At 46.4% G+C, this 12,489-nt stretch overlaps 5 non-coding genes and 27 pseudogenes across 5 annotated transcripts; all 32 read left to right on the top strand.

Annotated features, from left to right (window-relative positions):
- Positions 1–140: 140 nt before the first annotated feature.
- Positions 141–259, top strand: LOC140276053 (5S ribosomal RNA; annotated as a pseudogene).
- A 269-nt stretch (positions 260–528) lies between these two features.
- On the top strand, positions 529–647 carry LOC140301193 (5S ribosomal RNA; annotated as a pseudogene).
- A 272-nt stretch (positions 648–919) lies between these two features.
- LOC140293557 (5S ribosomal RNA) lies at positions 920–1,038 on the top strand (annotated as a pseudogene).
- Positions 1,039–1,307: 269 nt separating this feature from the next.
- LOC140272996 (5S ribosomal RNA) lies at positions 1,308–1,426 on the top strand (annotated as a pseudogene).
- A 269-nt stretch (positions 1,427–1,695) lies between these two features.
- LOC140296660 (5S ribosomal RNA) lies at positions 1,696–1,814 on the top strand (annotated as a pseudogene).
- A 272-nt stretch (positions 1,815–2,086) lies between these two features.
- On the top strand, positions 2,087–2,205 carry LOC140308100 (5S ribosomal RNA; annotated as a pseudogene).
- Positions 2,206–2,474: 269 nt separating this feature from the next.
- Positions 2,475–2,598, top strand: LOC140293609 (5S ribosomal RNA; annotated as a pseudogene).
- A 269-nt stretch (positions 2,599–2,867) lies between these two features.
- On the top strand, positions 2,868–2,986 carry LOC140284518 (5S ribosomal RNA; annotated as a pseudogene).
- A 269-nt stretch (positions 2,987–3,255) lies between these two features.
- On the top strand, positions 3,256–3,374 carry LOC140297592 (5S ribosomal RNA). The gene has a single exon (XR_011913315.1). It is a non-coding gene; the product is annotated as a 5S ribosomal RNA (ribosomal RNA).
- Positions 3,375–3,646: 272 nt separating this feature from the next.
- LOC140271530 (5S ribosomal RNA) lies at positions 3,647–3,765 on the top strand (annotated as a pseudogene).
- Positions 3,766–4,034: 269 nt separating this feature from the next.
- Positions 4,035–4,153, top strand: LOC140294168 (5S ribosomal RNA; annotated as a pseudogene).
- A 269-nt stretch (positions 4,154–4,422) lies between these two features.
- Positions 4,423–4,541, top strand: LOC140284594 (5S ribosomal RNA; annotated as a pseudogene).
- A 269-nt stretch (positions 4,542–4,810) lies between these two features.
- On the top strand, positions 4,811–4,929 carry LOC140296651 (5S ribosomal RNA; annotated as a pseudogene).
- A 266-nt stretch (positions 4,930–5,195) lies between these two features.
- Positions 5,196–5,314, top strand: LOC140298660 (5S ribosomal RNA). Its single transcript, XR_011914285.1, has one exon. It is a non-coding gene; the product is annotated as a 5S ribosomal RNA (ribosomal RNA).
- A 269-nt stretch (positions 5,315–5,583) lies between these two features.
- Positions 5,584–5,702, top strand: LOC140296846 (5S ribosomal RNA; annotated as a pseudogene).
- A 269-nt stretch (positions 5,703–5,971) lies between these two features.
- Positions 5,972–6,090, top strand: LOC140295185 (5S ribosomal RNA; annotated as a pseudogene).
- A 266-nt stretch (positions 6,091–6,356) lies between these two features.
- Positions 6,357–6,475, top strand: LOC140273243 (5S ribosomal RNA). The gene has a single exon (XR_011908018.1). It is a non-coding gene; the product is annotated as a 5S ribosomal RNA (ribosomal RNA).
- Positions 6,476–6,744: 269 nt separating this feature from the next.
- On the top strand, positions 6,745–6,863 carry LOC140306859 (5S ribosomal RNA; annotated as a pseudogene).
- A 269-nt stretch (positions 6,864–7,132) lies between these two features.
- LOC140288831 (5S ribosomal RNA) lies at positions 7,133–7,251 on the top strand (annotated as a pseudogene).
- Positions 7,252–7,520: 269 nt separating this feature from the next.
- On the top strand, positions 7,521–7,639 carry LOC140306846 (5S ribosomal RNA; annotated as a pseudogene).
- Positions 7,640–7,911: 272 nt separating this feature from the next.
- On the top strand, positions 7,912–8,030 carry LOC140277298 (5S ribosomal RNA; annotated as a pseudogene).
- Positions 8,031–8,299: 269 nt separating this feature from the next.
- Positions 8,300–8,418, top strand: LOC140292405 (5S ribosomal RNA; annotated as a pseudogene).
- Positions 8,419–8,684: 266 nt separating this feature from the next.
- On the top strand, positions 8,685–8,803 carry LOC140298574 (5S ribosomal RNA). The gene has a single exon (XR_011914209.1). It is a non-coding gene; the product is annotated as a 5S ribosomal RNA (ribosomal RNA).
- A 272-nt stretch (positions 8,804–9,075) lies between these two features.
- On the top strand, positions 9,076–9,194 carry LOC140288851 (5S ribosomal RNA; annotated as a pseudogene).
- Positions 9,195–9,463: 269 nt separating this feature from the next.
- LOC140291512 (5S ribosomal RNA) lies at positions 9,464–9,582 on the top strand (annotated as a pseudogene).
- Positions 9,583–9,851: 269 nt separating this feature from the next.
- On the top strand, positions 9,852–9,970 carry LOC140274475 (5S ribosomal RNA; annotated as a pseudogene).
- Positions 9,971–10,242: 272 nt separating this feature from the next.
- Positions 10,243–10,361, top strand: LOC140293598 (5S ribosomal RNA; annotated as a pseudogene).
- A 269-nt stretch (positions 10,362–10,630) lies between these two features.
- Positions 10,631–10,749, top strand: LOC140296076 (5S ribosomal RNA; annotated as a pseudogene).
- A 272-nt stretch (positions 10,750–11,021) lies between these two features.
- LOC140292705 (5S ribosomal RNA) lies at positions 11,022–11,140 on the top strand (annotated as a pseudogene).
- A 269-nt stretch (positions 11,141–11,409) lies between these two features.
- LOC140270482 (5S ribosomal RNA) lies at positions 11,410–11,528 on the top strand (annotated as a pseudogene).
- Positions 11,529–11,794: 266 nt separating this feature from the next.
- Positions 11,795–11,913, top strand: LOC140273172 (5S ribosomal RNA). The gene has a single exon (XR_011908007.1). It is a non-coding gene; the product is annotated as a 5S ribosomal RNA (ribosomal RNA).
- Positions 11,914–12,182: 269 nt separating this feature from the next.
- On the top strand, positions 12,183–12,301 carry LOC140302365 (5S ribosomal RNA; annotated as a pseudogene).
- The last annotated feature ends 188 nt before the right edge of the window (positions 12,302–12,489 follow it).

Below are 12,489 nucleotides of genomic sequence, written 5' to 3'. Positions count from 1 at the left end.
GTTTCAGCTGGAGAGAATTATCACGTCAGGGAAGAAGATGTGCCCACTACATATCAGCCTTTCTCGGCAATTATCTGGTTACATAGAGGAAGTGTATGATTCCATTGCCTATATAATGCACATTTGTCACGGAGATTGTTGCTTACGGCCACACAACCCTGAACATGCCCGACCTCGTCTGATCTCGGAAGCCAAGCAGGGTTGGGCCTGGTTTGTACTTGGATGGAAGACCTCTTCGGAATACCAGGTGTTGTAAGCTTTTTCTCTTCTCTCTACCACCTGCATGTCTTTTGTTGCAATGTCTGATCACCCTGTGACACATGAGGAAGTTGGTCATCTTCAGCTTCTGCTGCTTTGTTGGCAGACACAAAGTGATCTGAGAGTCTCAGTTTCAGCTCGAGAGAATAATCACGTCAGGGAAGAAGATGTGCCCACTACTTATCAGCCTTTCTCGGCAATTATCTGGTTGCATAGAGGAACCGTATGATTCCAGTACCTATATAATGCACATTTGTCAGAGACATTGTTGCTTACGGCCACACCACCCTGAACATGCCCGACCTCGTCTGATCTCGGAAGCCAAGCAGGGTTGAGCCTGCTTAGTACTTGGATGGGAGACTACTTGGGAATACCAGGTGCTGTAAGCTTCTTCTCTTCTCTCTACCACCTGCATGTCTTTTGTTGCAACGTCTGATCATCCTGTGACACATGAGGAAGTTGGTCATCTTCAGCAGCTGCTGCTTCTTTGTTGTTAGACACGAAGTGATCTGAGAGTCTCAGTTTCAGCTGCAGAGAATAATCACATCAGGGAAGAAGATGTGCCCACTACAAGTCAGCCTTTCTCTGCAATTATCTGGTTACATAGAAGAAGTGTATGATTCCAGTACCTATATAATGCACATTTGTCACAGCTATTGTTGCTTACGGCCGCACCACCCTGAATATGCCCGACCTCGTCTGATCTTGGAAGCCAAGGAGTTTTGGGCCTGGTTAGTACTTGGATGGAAGACCTCTTGGGAATACCAGGTGCTGTAAGCTTTTTCTCTTCTCTCTACCACCTGCATGTCTTTTGTTGCAACGTCTGATCACCCTGTGACACATGAGGAAGTTGGTCATCTTCAGCTGCTGCTGCTTTGTTGGCAGACACGAAGTGATCTGAGAGTCTCAGTTTCAGCTGCAGAGAATGATCACATCAGGGAAGAAGATGTGCCCATAACAAGTGAGCCTTTCTCGGAAATTATCTGGTTACATAGAGGAAGTGTATGATTCCAGTACTTATATAATGCACATTTGTCACAGACATTGTTACTTTCGGCCACACCACCCTGAATATGCCCGACCTCGTCTGATCTCGGAAGCTAAGGAGGGTTGGGCCTGGTTAGTACTTCAATGGGAGACTGCTTGGGAATACCAGGTGCTGTAAGCGTTTTCTCTTCTCTCTACAACCTGCATGTCTTTTGTTGCAACGTCTGATCACCCTGTGACACATGAGGAAGTTGGTCATCTTCAGCTGCTGCTGCTTTGTTGGAAGACACGAAGTGATCTGAGAGTCTCAGTTTCAGCTGAAGAGAATAATCACGTCAGGGAAGATGATGTGCCCACTACACATCAGCCTTTCTCAGCAATTATCTGGTTACATAGAGGAACCGTATGATTCCTGTACTTATATAATGCACATTTGTCACAGACATTGTTGCTTACGGCCACACCACCCTCAATATGCCTGACCTCGTCTGATCTCGGAAGCCAAGCAGGGTTGGTTCTGGTTAGTACTTGGGTGGGAGACTGCTTGAAAATACCATTTGCTGTAAGCTTTTTCTCTTCTCTCTACAACCTGCATGTCTTTTGTTGCAACGTCTGATCACCCTGTGACACATGAGGAAGTTGATCATCTTCAGCTGCTGCTGCTGCTTTGTTGGCAGACATGAAGTGATCTGAGAGTCTCAGTTTCAGCTCCAGAGAATAATCACATCAAGGAGGAAGATGTGCCCACTAAGAGTCAGCCTTTCTCGGCAATTATCTGGTTACATAGAGGAAGTGTATGATTCCAGTACCTATATAATACACATTTGTACCAGATATTGTTGCTTACAGCCACACCACCCTGAATAAGCTCGACCTCGTCTGATCTCGGAAGCCAAGCAGGGTTGGGCCTGGTTAGTTCTTGAATGGGAGACCGCTTGCGAATACCAGGTGCTGTAAGCTTTTTCTCTTCTCTCTACAACCTGCATGTCTTTTGTTGCAATGTCTGATCACCCTGTGACACATGAGGAAGTTGGTCATCTTCAGCTTCTGCTGCTTTGTTGGCAGACACGAAGTGATCTGAGAGTCTCAGTTTCAGCTGAGGAGAATGATCACATCAAGAAGGAAGATGTGCCCACTAAGAGTCAGCCTTTCTCGGCAATTATCTGGTTACATAGAGGAAGTGTATGATTCCAGTACCTATATAATACACATTTGTCACAGAGATTGTCGCTTACGGCCACACCACCCTGAATATAATATGCCCGACCTCGTCTGATCTCGGAAGCCAAGCAGGGTTGTGCTTGGTTAGTACTTGGGTGGGAGACTGCTTGGGAATACCAGGTGCTTTAAGCTTTTTCTCTTCTCTCTACCACCTGCATGTCTTTTGTTGAAACGTCTGATCACCCTGTGACACATGAGGAAGTTGGTCATCTTCAGCTGCTGCTGCTTTGTTGGCAGACACAAAGTGATCTGAGAGTCTCAGTTTCAGCTGCAGAGAATAATCACATCAGGGAAGAAGATGTGCCCACTACAAGTTAGCCTTTCTCGGCAATTATCTGGTTACATAGAGGAACTGTATTATTCCAGTACCTATATAATGCACATTTGTCACAGACATTGTTGCTTACGGCCACACCACCCTGAACATGCCCGACCTCGTCTGATCTTGGAAGCCAAGCAGGGTTGGGCCTTGTTAGTACTTGAATGGGAGACAGCTTGGGAATACCAGGTGCTGTAAGCTTTTTCTCTTCTCTCAACCACCTGCATGTCTTTTGTTGCAACGTCTGATCACCCTGTGACACATGAGGAAGTTGGTCATCTTCAGCTGCTGCTGCTTTGTTGGCAGACATGAAGTGATCTGAGAGTCTCAGTTTCAGTGCTAGAGAATGATCACATCAGAGAAGATGATTTACCCGCTACACATCAGCCTTTCTCGGCAATTATCTGGTTCTATAGAGGAACCGTATGATTCCAGTACCTATATAATGCACATTTGTCAGAGACATTGCTGCTTACGGCCACACCACCCGGAACATGCCTGACCTCGTCTGATCTCGGAAGCCAAGCAGGGTTGGGCCTGGTTAGTACTTGGATGGGAGACCACTTGGGAATACCAGGTGCTGTAAGCTTCTTCTCTACTCTCTACCACCTTCATGTCTTTTGTGGCAACGTCTGATCCTCCTGTGACACATGAGGAAGTTGGTCATCTTCAGCTGCTGCTGCTTCTTTGTTGGCAGACACGAAGTGATCTGAGAGTCTCAATTTCAGCTGCAGAGAATGATCACATCAGGGAAGAAGATGTGCCCACTACAAGTCAGCCTTTCTCGGCAATTATCTGGTTACGTAGAGGAAGTGTATGATTCCAGTACCTATATAATGCACATTTGTCACATATATTGTTGCTTACGGCCACACCACCCTGAATAAGCCCGACCTCGTCTGATCTTGGAAGTCAAGCAGGTTTGGGCCTGGTTAGTACTTGGATGGGAGACTGCTTGGGAATACCAGGTGCTATAAGCTTTATCTCTTCTCTCTACCACCTGCATGTCTTTTGTTGCAACGTCTGATCACCCTGTGACACATGAGGAAGTTGGTCATCTTCAGCTGCTGCTGCTTTGTTGGCAGACACAAAGTGATCTGAGAGTCTCAGTTTCAGCTGGAGAGAATTATCACGTCAGGGAAGAAGATGTGCCCACTACATATCAGCCTTTCTCGGCAATTATCTGGTTACATAGAGGAAGTGTATGATTCCATTGCCTATATAATGCACATTTGTCACGGAGATTGTTACTTACGGCCAAACCACCCTGAATATGTCTGACCTCGTCTGATCTCGGAAGCCAAGGAGGGCTGGGCCTGGTTAGTACTTTGATGAGACACCGCTTGGGAATACCAGGTGCTGTAAGCTTTTTCTCTTCTCTCTACCACCTACATGTCTTTTGTTGCAACGTCTGATCGCCCTGTGACACATGAGGAAGTTGGTCATCTTCAGCTGCTGCTGCTTTGTTAGCAGACACGAAGTGATCTGAGAGTTTCAGTTTCAGCTGCAGAGAATAATCACATCAAGGAAGAAGATGTGCCCACAACAAGTTAGCCTTTCTCTGCAATTATCTGGTTACATAGAGGAACTGTATTATTCCAGTACCTATATAATGCACATTTTTCACAGACATTGTTACTTACGGCCACACCACCCTGAATATGCCCGACCTCGACTGATATCGGAACCCAAGCAGGGTTGGGCCTGGTTAGTACTTGAATGGGAGACCCCTTGGGAATGCCAGGTGCTGTAAGCTTTTTCTCTTCTCTCTACCACCTGCATGTATTTTGTTGAGAGGTCTGATCGCCCTGTGACACATGAGGAAGTTGGTCATCTTCATTTTCTGCTGCTTTGTTGGCAGACACGAAGTGATCTGAGAGTCTCATTTTCAGCTGGAGAGAATAATCACGTCAGGGAAGAAGATGTGCCCACTATTTATCAGCCTTTCTCTGCAATTATCTGGTTGCATAGAGGAACTGTATGATTCCAGTACCTATATAATGCACATTTGTCACAGACATTGTTACTTACGGCCACACCACCCTGAATATGCCCAACCTCGTCTGATCTCAGAACCCAAGCAGGGTTGGGCCTGGTTTGTACTTGAATGGGAGACTGCTTGGGAATACCACGTGCTGTAAGCTTTTTCTCTTCTCTCTACCACCTGCATGTCTTTTGTTGCAATGTCTGATCGCCCTGTGACACATGAGGAAGTTGGTCATCTTCAGCTGCTGCTGCTTTGTTGGCAGACACGAAGTGATATGAGAGTCTCAGTTTCAGCTGGAGAGAATAATCACGTCAGGGAAGATGTTTCCACTACTTATCAGCCTTTCTTGGCAATTATCTGGTTGCATAGAGGAACCGTATGATTCCAGTACCTATACAGTTTATATTTGTCACAGACATTGTTGCTTACGGCCACACCACCCTGAATATGCCCGACCTCGTCTGATCTTGGAAGCCATGCAGGGTTGGGCCTGGTTAGTACTTGGATGGGAGACCGCTTGGGAATACCAGGTGCTGTAAGCTTTTTCTCTTCTCTCTACCACCTGCATGTCTTTTGTTGAAACGTCTGATCACCCTGTGACACATGAGGAAGTTGGTCATCTTCAGCTGCTGCTGCTTTGTTGGCAGACACGAAGTGATCTGAGAGTCTCAGTTTCAGCTGAAGAGAATAATCACATCAGGGAAGAAGATGTGCCCACTACAAGTTAGCCTTTCTTGGCAATTATCTGGTTGCATAGAGGAACCGTATGATTCCAGTACCTATATAATGCACATTTGTCACAGACATTGTTACTTTCAGCCACACCACCCTGAATATGCCCGACCTAGTATGATCTCAGAACCCAAGCAGGTTTGGGCCTGGTTAGTACTTGAATGGGAGACCGCTTGGGAATATCAGGTGCTGTAAATTTTTTCTCTTCTCTCTACCACCTGCATGTCTTTTGTTGCAATGTCTGATCATCCTGTGACACATGAGGAAGTTGGTCATCTTCAGCTGCTGCTGCTTTGTTGGCAGACACGAAGTGATCTGAGAGTCTCAGTTTCAGCTGCGGAGAATAATCACATCAGGGAAGAAGATGTGCCCACTACAAGTTAGCCTTTCTTGGCAATTATCTGGTTGCATAGAGGAACCGTATGATTCCAGTACCTATATAATGTACATTTGTCACAGACATTGTTACTTACGGCCACACCACCCTGAATATGCCCGACCTCGTCTGATCTCAGATCCCAAGCAGGGTTGGGCCTTGTTAGTACTTGAATGGGAGACTGCTTGGGAATACCAGGTGCTGTAAATTTTTTCTCTTCTCTCTACCACCTGCATGTCTTTTGTTGCAATGTCTGATCGCCCTGTGACACATGAGGAAGTTGGTCATCTTCAGCTGCTGCTGCTTTGTTGGCAGACACGAAGTGATATGAGAGTCTCAGTTTCAGCTGGAGAGAATAATCACGTCAGGGAAGATGTTTCCACTACTTATCAGCCTTTCTTGGCAATTATCTGGTTGCATAGAGGAACCGTATGATTCCAGTACCTATACAGTTTATATTTGTCACAGACATTGTTGCTTACGGCCACACCACCCTGAATATGCCCGACCTCGTCTGATCTTGGAAGCCAAGCAGGGTTGGGCCTGGTTAGTACTTGGATGGGAGACCGCTTGGGAATACCAGGTGCTGTAAGCTTTTTCTCTTCTCTCAACCACCTGCATGTCTTTTGTTGCAACGTCTGATCACCCTGTGACACATGAGGAAGTTGGTCATCTTCAGCTGCTGCTGCTTTGTTGGCAGACACAAAGTGATCTGAGAGTCTCAGTTTCAGCTGCAGAGAATAATCACGTCAGGGAAGAAGATGTGCCCAGTACACATCAGCCTTTCTCGGAAATTAACTGGTTGCATAGAGGAACCGTATGATTCCAGTACCTATATAATGCACATTTGTCAGAGACATTGTTGCTTACGGCCACACCACCCTGAACATGCCCGACCTCGTCTGATCTCGGAAGCCAAGGAGGGTTGGGCCTGGTTAGTACTTGGATGGAAGACCTCTTGGGAATACCAGGTGCTTTAAGCTTTTTCTCTTCTCTCTACCACCTGCATGTCTTTTGTTGCAACGTCTGATCACCCTGTGACACATGAGGAAGGTGGTCATCTTCAGCTGCTGCTGCTTTGTTGGCAGACACGAAGTGATCTGAGAGTCTCATTTTCAGCTGGAGAAAATTATCACGTCAGGGAACAAGATGTGCCCACTACATATCAGCCTTTCTCGGCAATTATCTTGTTACATAGAGGAACCATATGATTCCATTGCCTATATAATGCACATTTGTCACAGAGATTGTTGCTTACGGCCAAACCACCCTGAATATGTCTGACCTCGTCTGCTCTCAGAAGCCAAGTAGGGTTGGGCCTGGTTAGTACTTGGATGAGAGACCGCTTGGGAATACCAGATGCTGTAAGCTTTTTCTCTTCTCTCTACCACCTGCATGTCTTTTGTTGCAACGTCTGATCACCCTGTGACACATGAGGAAGTTGGTCATCTTCAGCTGCTGCTGCTTTGTTGGCAGACACAAAGTGATCTGAGAGTCTCAGTTTCAGCTGCAGAGAATAATCACGTCAGGGAAGAAGATGTGCCCAGTACACATCAGCCTTTCTCGGAAATTAACTGGTTGCATAGAGGAACCGTATGATTCCAGTACCTATATAATGCACATTTGTCAGAGACATTGTTGCTTACGGCCACACCACCCTGAACATGCCCGACCTCGTCTGATCTCGGAAGCCAAGGAGGGTTGGGCCTGGTTAGTACTTGGATGGAAGACCTCTTGGGAATACCAGGTGCTTTAAGCTTTTTCTCTTCTCTCTACCACCTGCATGTCTTTTGTTGCAACGTCTGATCACCCTATGACACATGAGGAAGTTGGTCATCTTCAGCAGCTGCTGCTGCTTTGTTGGCAGACACGAAGTGATCTGAGAGTCTCAGTTTCAGCTGCAGAGAATGATCACATCAGGGAAGAAGATGTGCCCATAACAAGTGAGCCTTTCTCGGAAATTATCTGGTTACATAGAGGAAGTGTATGATTCCAGTACTTATATAATGCACATTTGTCACTGAAATTGTTCCTTACGGCCACACCACCCTGAATATGCCCGACCTCGTCTGATCTCGGAAGCCAAGGAGGGTTGGGCCTGGTTAGTACTTCAATGGGAGACTGCTTGGGAATACCAGGTGCTGTAAGCGTTTTCTCTTCTCTCTACAACCTGCATGTCTTTTGTTGCAACGTCTGATCACCCTGTGACACATGAGGAAGTTGGTCATCTTCAGCTGCTGCTGCTTTGTTGGCAGACACAAAGTGATATGAGAGTCTCAGTTTCAGCTGCAGAGAATAATCACATCAGGGAAGAAGATGTGCCCACTACAAGTTAGCCTTTCTTGGCAATTATCTGGTTGCATAGAGGAACCGTATGATTCCAGTACCTATATAATGCACATTTGTCACAGACATTGTTACTTACGGCCACACCACCCTGAATATGCCCGACCTCGTCTGATCTCAGAACCCAAGCAGGGTTGGGCCTTGTTAGTACTTGAATGGGAGACTGCTTGGGAATACCAGGTGCTGTAAATTTTTTCTCTTCTCTCTACCACCTGCATGTCTTTTGTTGCAATGTCTGATCGCCCTGTGACACATGAGGAAGTTGGTCATCTTCAGCTGCTGCTGCTTTGTTGGCAGACACGAAGTGATATGAGAGTCTCAGTTTCAGCTGGAGAGAATAATCACGTCAGGGAAGATGTTTCCACTACTTATCAGCCTTTCTTGGCAATTATCTGGTTGCATAGAGGAACCGTATGATTCCAGTACCTATACAGTTTATATTTGTCACAGACATTGTTGCTTACGGCCACACCACTCTGAATATGCCCGACCTCGTCTGATCTTGGAAGCCAAGCTGGGTTGGGCCTGGTTAGTACTTGGATGGGAGACCGCTTGGGAATACCAGGTGCTGTAAGCTTTTTCTCTTCTCTCAACCACCTGCATGTCTTTTGTTGCAACGTCTGATCACCCTGTGACACATGAGGAAGTTGGTCATCTTCAGCAGCTGCTGCTGCTTTGTTGGCAGACACGAAGTGATCTTAGAGTCTCATTTTCAGCTGGAGAAAATTATCACGTCAGGGAACAAGATGTGCCCACTACATATCAGCCTTTCTCGGCAATTATCTTGTTACATAGAGGAACCATATGATTCCATTGCCTATATAATGCACATTTGTCACAGAGATTGTTGCTTACGGCCAAACCACCCTGAATATGTCTGACCTCGTCTGCTCTCAGAAGCCAAGGAGGGTTGGGCCTGGTTAGTACTTGGATGGAAGACCTCTTGGGAATACCAGGTGCTTTAAGCTTTTTCTCTTCTCTCTACCACCTGCATGTCTTTTGTTGCAACGTCTGATCACCCTGTGACACATGAGGAAGGTGGTCATCTTCAGCTGCTGCTGCTTTGTTGGCAGACACGAAGTGATCTGAGAGTCTCATTTTCAGCTGGAGAAAATTATCACGTCAGGGAACAAGATGTGCCCACTACATATCAGCCTTTCTCGGCAATTATCTTGTTACATAGAGGAACCATATGATTCCATTGCCTATATAATGCACATTTGTCACAGAGATTGTTGCTTACGGCCAAACCACCCTGAATATGTCTGACCTCGTCTGCTCTCAGAAGCCAAGGAGGGTTGGGCCTGGTTAGTACTTGGATGAGAGACCGCTTGGGAATACCAGATGCTGTAAGCTTTTTCTCTTCTCTCTACCACCTGCATGTCTTTTGTTGCAACGTCTGATCACCCTGTGACACATGAGGAAGTTGGTCATCTTCAGCTGCTGCTGCTTTGTTGGCAGACACAAAGTGATCTGAGAGTCTCAGTTTCAGCTGCAGAGAATAATCACGTCAGGGAAGAAGATGTGCCCAGTACACATCAGCCTTTCTCGGAAATTAACTGGTTGCATAGAGGAACCGTATGATTCCAGTACCTATATAATGCACATTTGTCAGAGACATTGTTGCTTACGGCCACACCACCCTGAACATGCCCGACCTCGTCTGATCTCGGAAGCCAAGGAGGGTTGGGCCTGGTTAGTACTTGGATGGAAGCCCTCTTGGGAATACCAGGTGCTTTAAGCTTTTTCTCTTCTCTCTACCACCTGCATGTCTTTTGTTGCAACGTCTGATCACCCTATGACACATGAGGAAGTTGGTCATCTTCAGCAGCTGCTGCTGCTTTGTTGGCAGACACGAAGTGATCTGAGAGTCTCAGTTTCAGCTGCAGAGAATGATCACATCAGGGAAGAAGATGTGCCCATAACAAGTGAGCCTTTCTCGGAAATTATCTGGTTACATAGAGGAAGTGTATGATTCCAGTACTTATATAATGCACATTTGTCACAGAAATTGTTCCTTACGGCCACACCACCCTGAATATGCCCGACCTCGTCTGATCTCGGAAGCCAAGGAGGGTTGGGCCTGGTTAGTACTTCAATGCGAGACTGCTTGGGAATACCAGGTGCTGTAAGCGTTTTCTCTTCTCTCTACAACCTGCATGTCTTTTGTTGCAACGTCTGATCACCCTGTGACACATGAGGAAGTTGGTCATCTTCAGCTGCTGCTGCTTTGTTTGAAGACACGAAGTGATCTGAGAGTCTCAGTTTCAGCTGAAGAGAATAATCACGTCAGGGAAGAAGATGTGCCCACTACACATCAGCCTTTCTCAGCAATTATCTGGTTACATAGAGGAACCGTATGATTCCTGTACTTATATAATGCACATTTGTCACAGACATTGTTGCTTACGGCCACACCACCCTCAATATGCCTGACCTTGTCTGATCTCGGAAGCCAAGCAGGGTTGGGCCTGGTTAGTACTTGGGTGGGAGACCGCTTGAAAATACCATTTGCTGTAAGCTTTTTCTCTTCTCTCTACAACCTGCATGTCTTTTGTTGCAACATCTGATCACCCTGTGACACATGAGGAAGTTGGTCATCTTCAGCTGCTGCTGCTGCTTTGTTGGCAGACATGAAGTGATCTGAGAGTCTCAGTTTCAGCTCCAGAGAATAATCACATCAAGGTGGAAGATGTGCCCACTAAGAGTCAGCCTTTCTCGGCAATTATCTGGTTACATAGAGGAAGTGTATGATTCCAGTACCTATATAATACACATTTGTACCAGATATTGTTGCTTACCGCCACACCACCCTGAATAAGCTCGACCTCGTCTGATCTCGGAAGCCAAGGAGGGTTGGGCCTGGTTAGTACTTGGATGGAAGACCTCTTGGGAATACCAGGTGCTGTAAATTTTTTCTCTTCTCTCTACCACCTGCATGTCTTTTGTTGCAACGTCTGATCACCCTGTGACACATGAGGAAGTTGGTCATCTTCAGCTGCTGCTGCTTTGTTGGCAGACATGAAGTGATCTGAGAGTCTCAGTTTCAGTTGCAGAGAATGATCACATCAGAGAAGATGATTTACCCGCTACACATCAGCCTTTCTCGGCAATTATCTGGTTACATAGAGGAACCGTATGATTCCAGTACCTATATAATGCACATTTGTCAGAGACATTGCTGCTTACGGCCACACCACCCGGAACATGCCTGACCTCGCCTGATCTCGGAAGCCAAGCAGGGTTGGGCCTGGTTAGTACTTGGATGAGAGACCGCTTGGGAATACCAGGTGCTGTAAGCTTTTTCTCTTCTCTCTACCACCTGCATGTCTTTTGTTGCAACGTCTGATCACCCTGTGACACATGAGGAAGTTGGTCATCTTCAGCTGCTGCTGCTTTGTTGGCAGACACGAAGTGATATGAGAGTCTCAGTTTCAGCTGGAGAGAATAATCACGTCAGGGAAGATGTTTCCACTACTTATCAGCCTTTCTTGGCAATTATCTGGTTGCATAGAGGAACCGTATGATTCCAGTACCTATACAGTTTATATTTGTCACAGACATTGTTGCTTACGGCCACACCACCCTGAATATGCCCGACCTCGTCTGATCTTGGAAGCCAAGCAGGGTTGGGCCTGGTTAGTACTTGGATGGGAGACCGCTTGGGAATACCAGGTGCTGTAAGCTTTTTCTCTTCTCTCAACCACCTGCATGTCTTTTGTTGCAACGTCTGATCACCCTGTGACACATGAGGAAGTTGGTCATCTTCAGCTGCTGCTGCTTTGTTGGCAGACACGAAGTGATCTTAGAGTCTCATTTTCAGCTGGAGAAAATTATCACGTCAGGGAACAAGATGTGCCCACTACATATCAGCCTTTCTCGGCAATTATCTTGTTACATAGAGGAACCATATGATTCCATTGCCTATATAATGCACATTTGTCACAGAGATTGTTGCTTACGGCCACACCACCCTGAATATTCCCGACCTCATCTGATCTCGGAAGCCAAGCAGGTTTGGACCTGGTTAGTACTTGGATGGTAGACTGTCTGGGAATACCAGGTGCTGTAAGCTTTTTCTCTTCTCTGTACCACCTGCATGTCTTTTGTTGAAACGTCTGATCACCCTGTGACACATGAGGAAGTTGGTCATCTTCAGCTGCTGCTGTTTTGTTGGCAGACACAAAGTGATCTGAGAGTCTCAGTTTCAGCTGCAGAGAATAATCACATCAGGGAAGAAGATGTGCCCACTACAAGTTAGCC

This window comes from Leuresthes tenuis, unplaced genomic scaffold (assembly GCF_036924035.1).
Source record: "Leuresthes tenuis unplaced genomic scaffold, fLeuTen1.0.hap1 SCAF_1, whole genome shotgun sequence".
NCBI classification, from domain to species: domain Eukaryota; kingdom Metazoa; phylum Chordata; class Actinopteri; order Atheriniformes; family Atherinopsidae; genus Leuresthes; species Leuresthes tenuis.
This window is presented reverse-complemented; position numbering and strand designations above follow the sequence as displayed.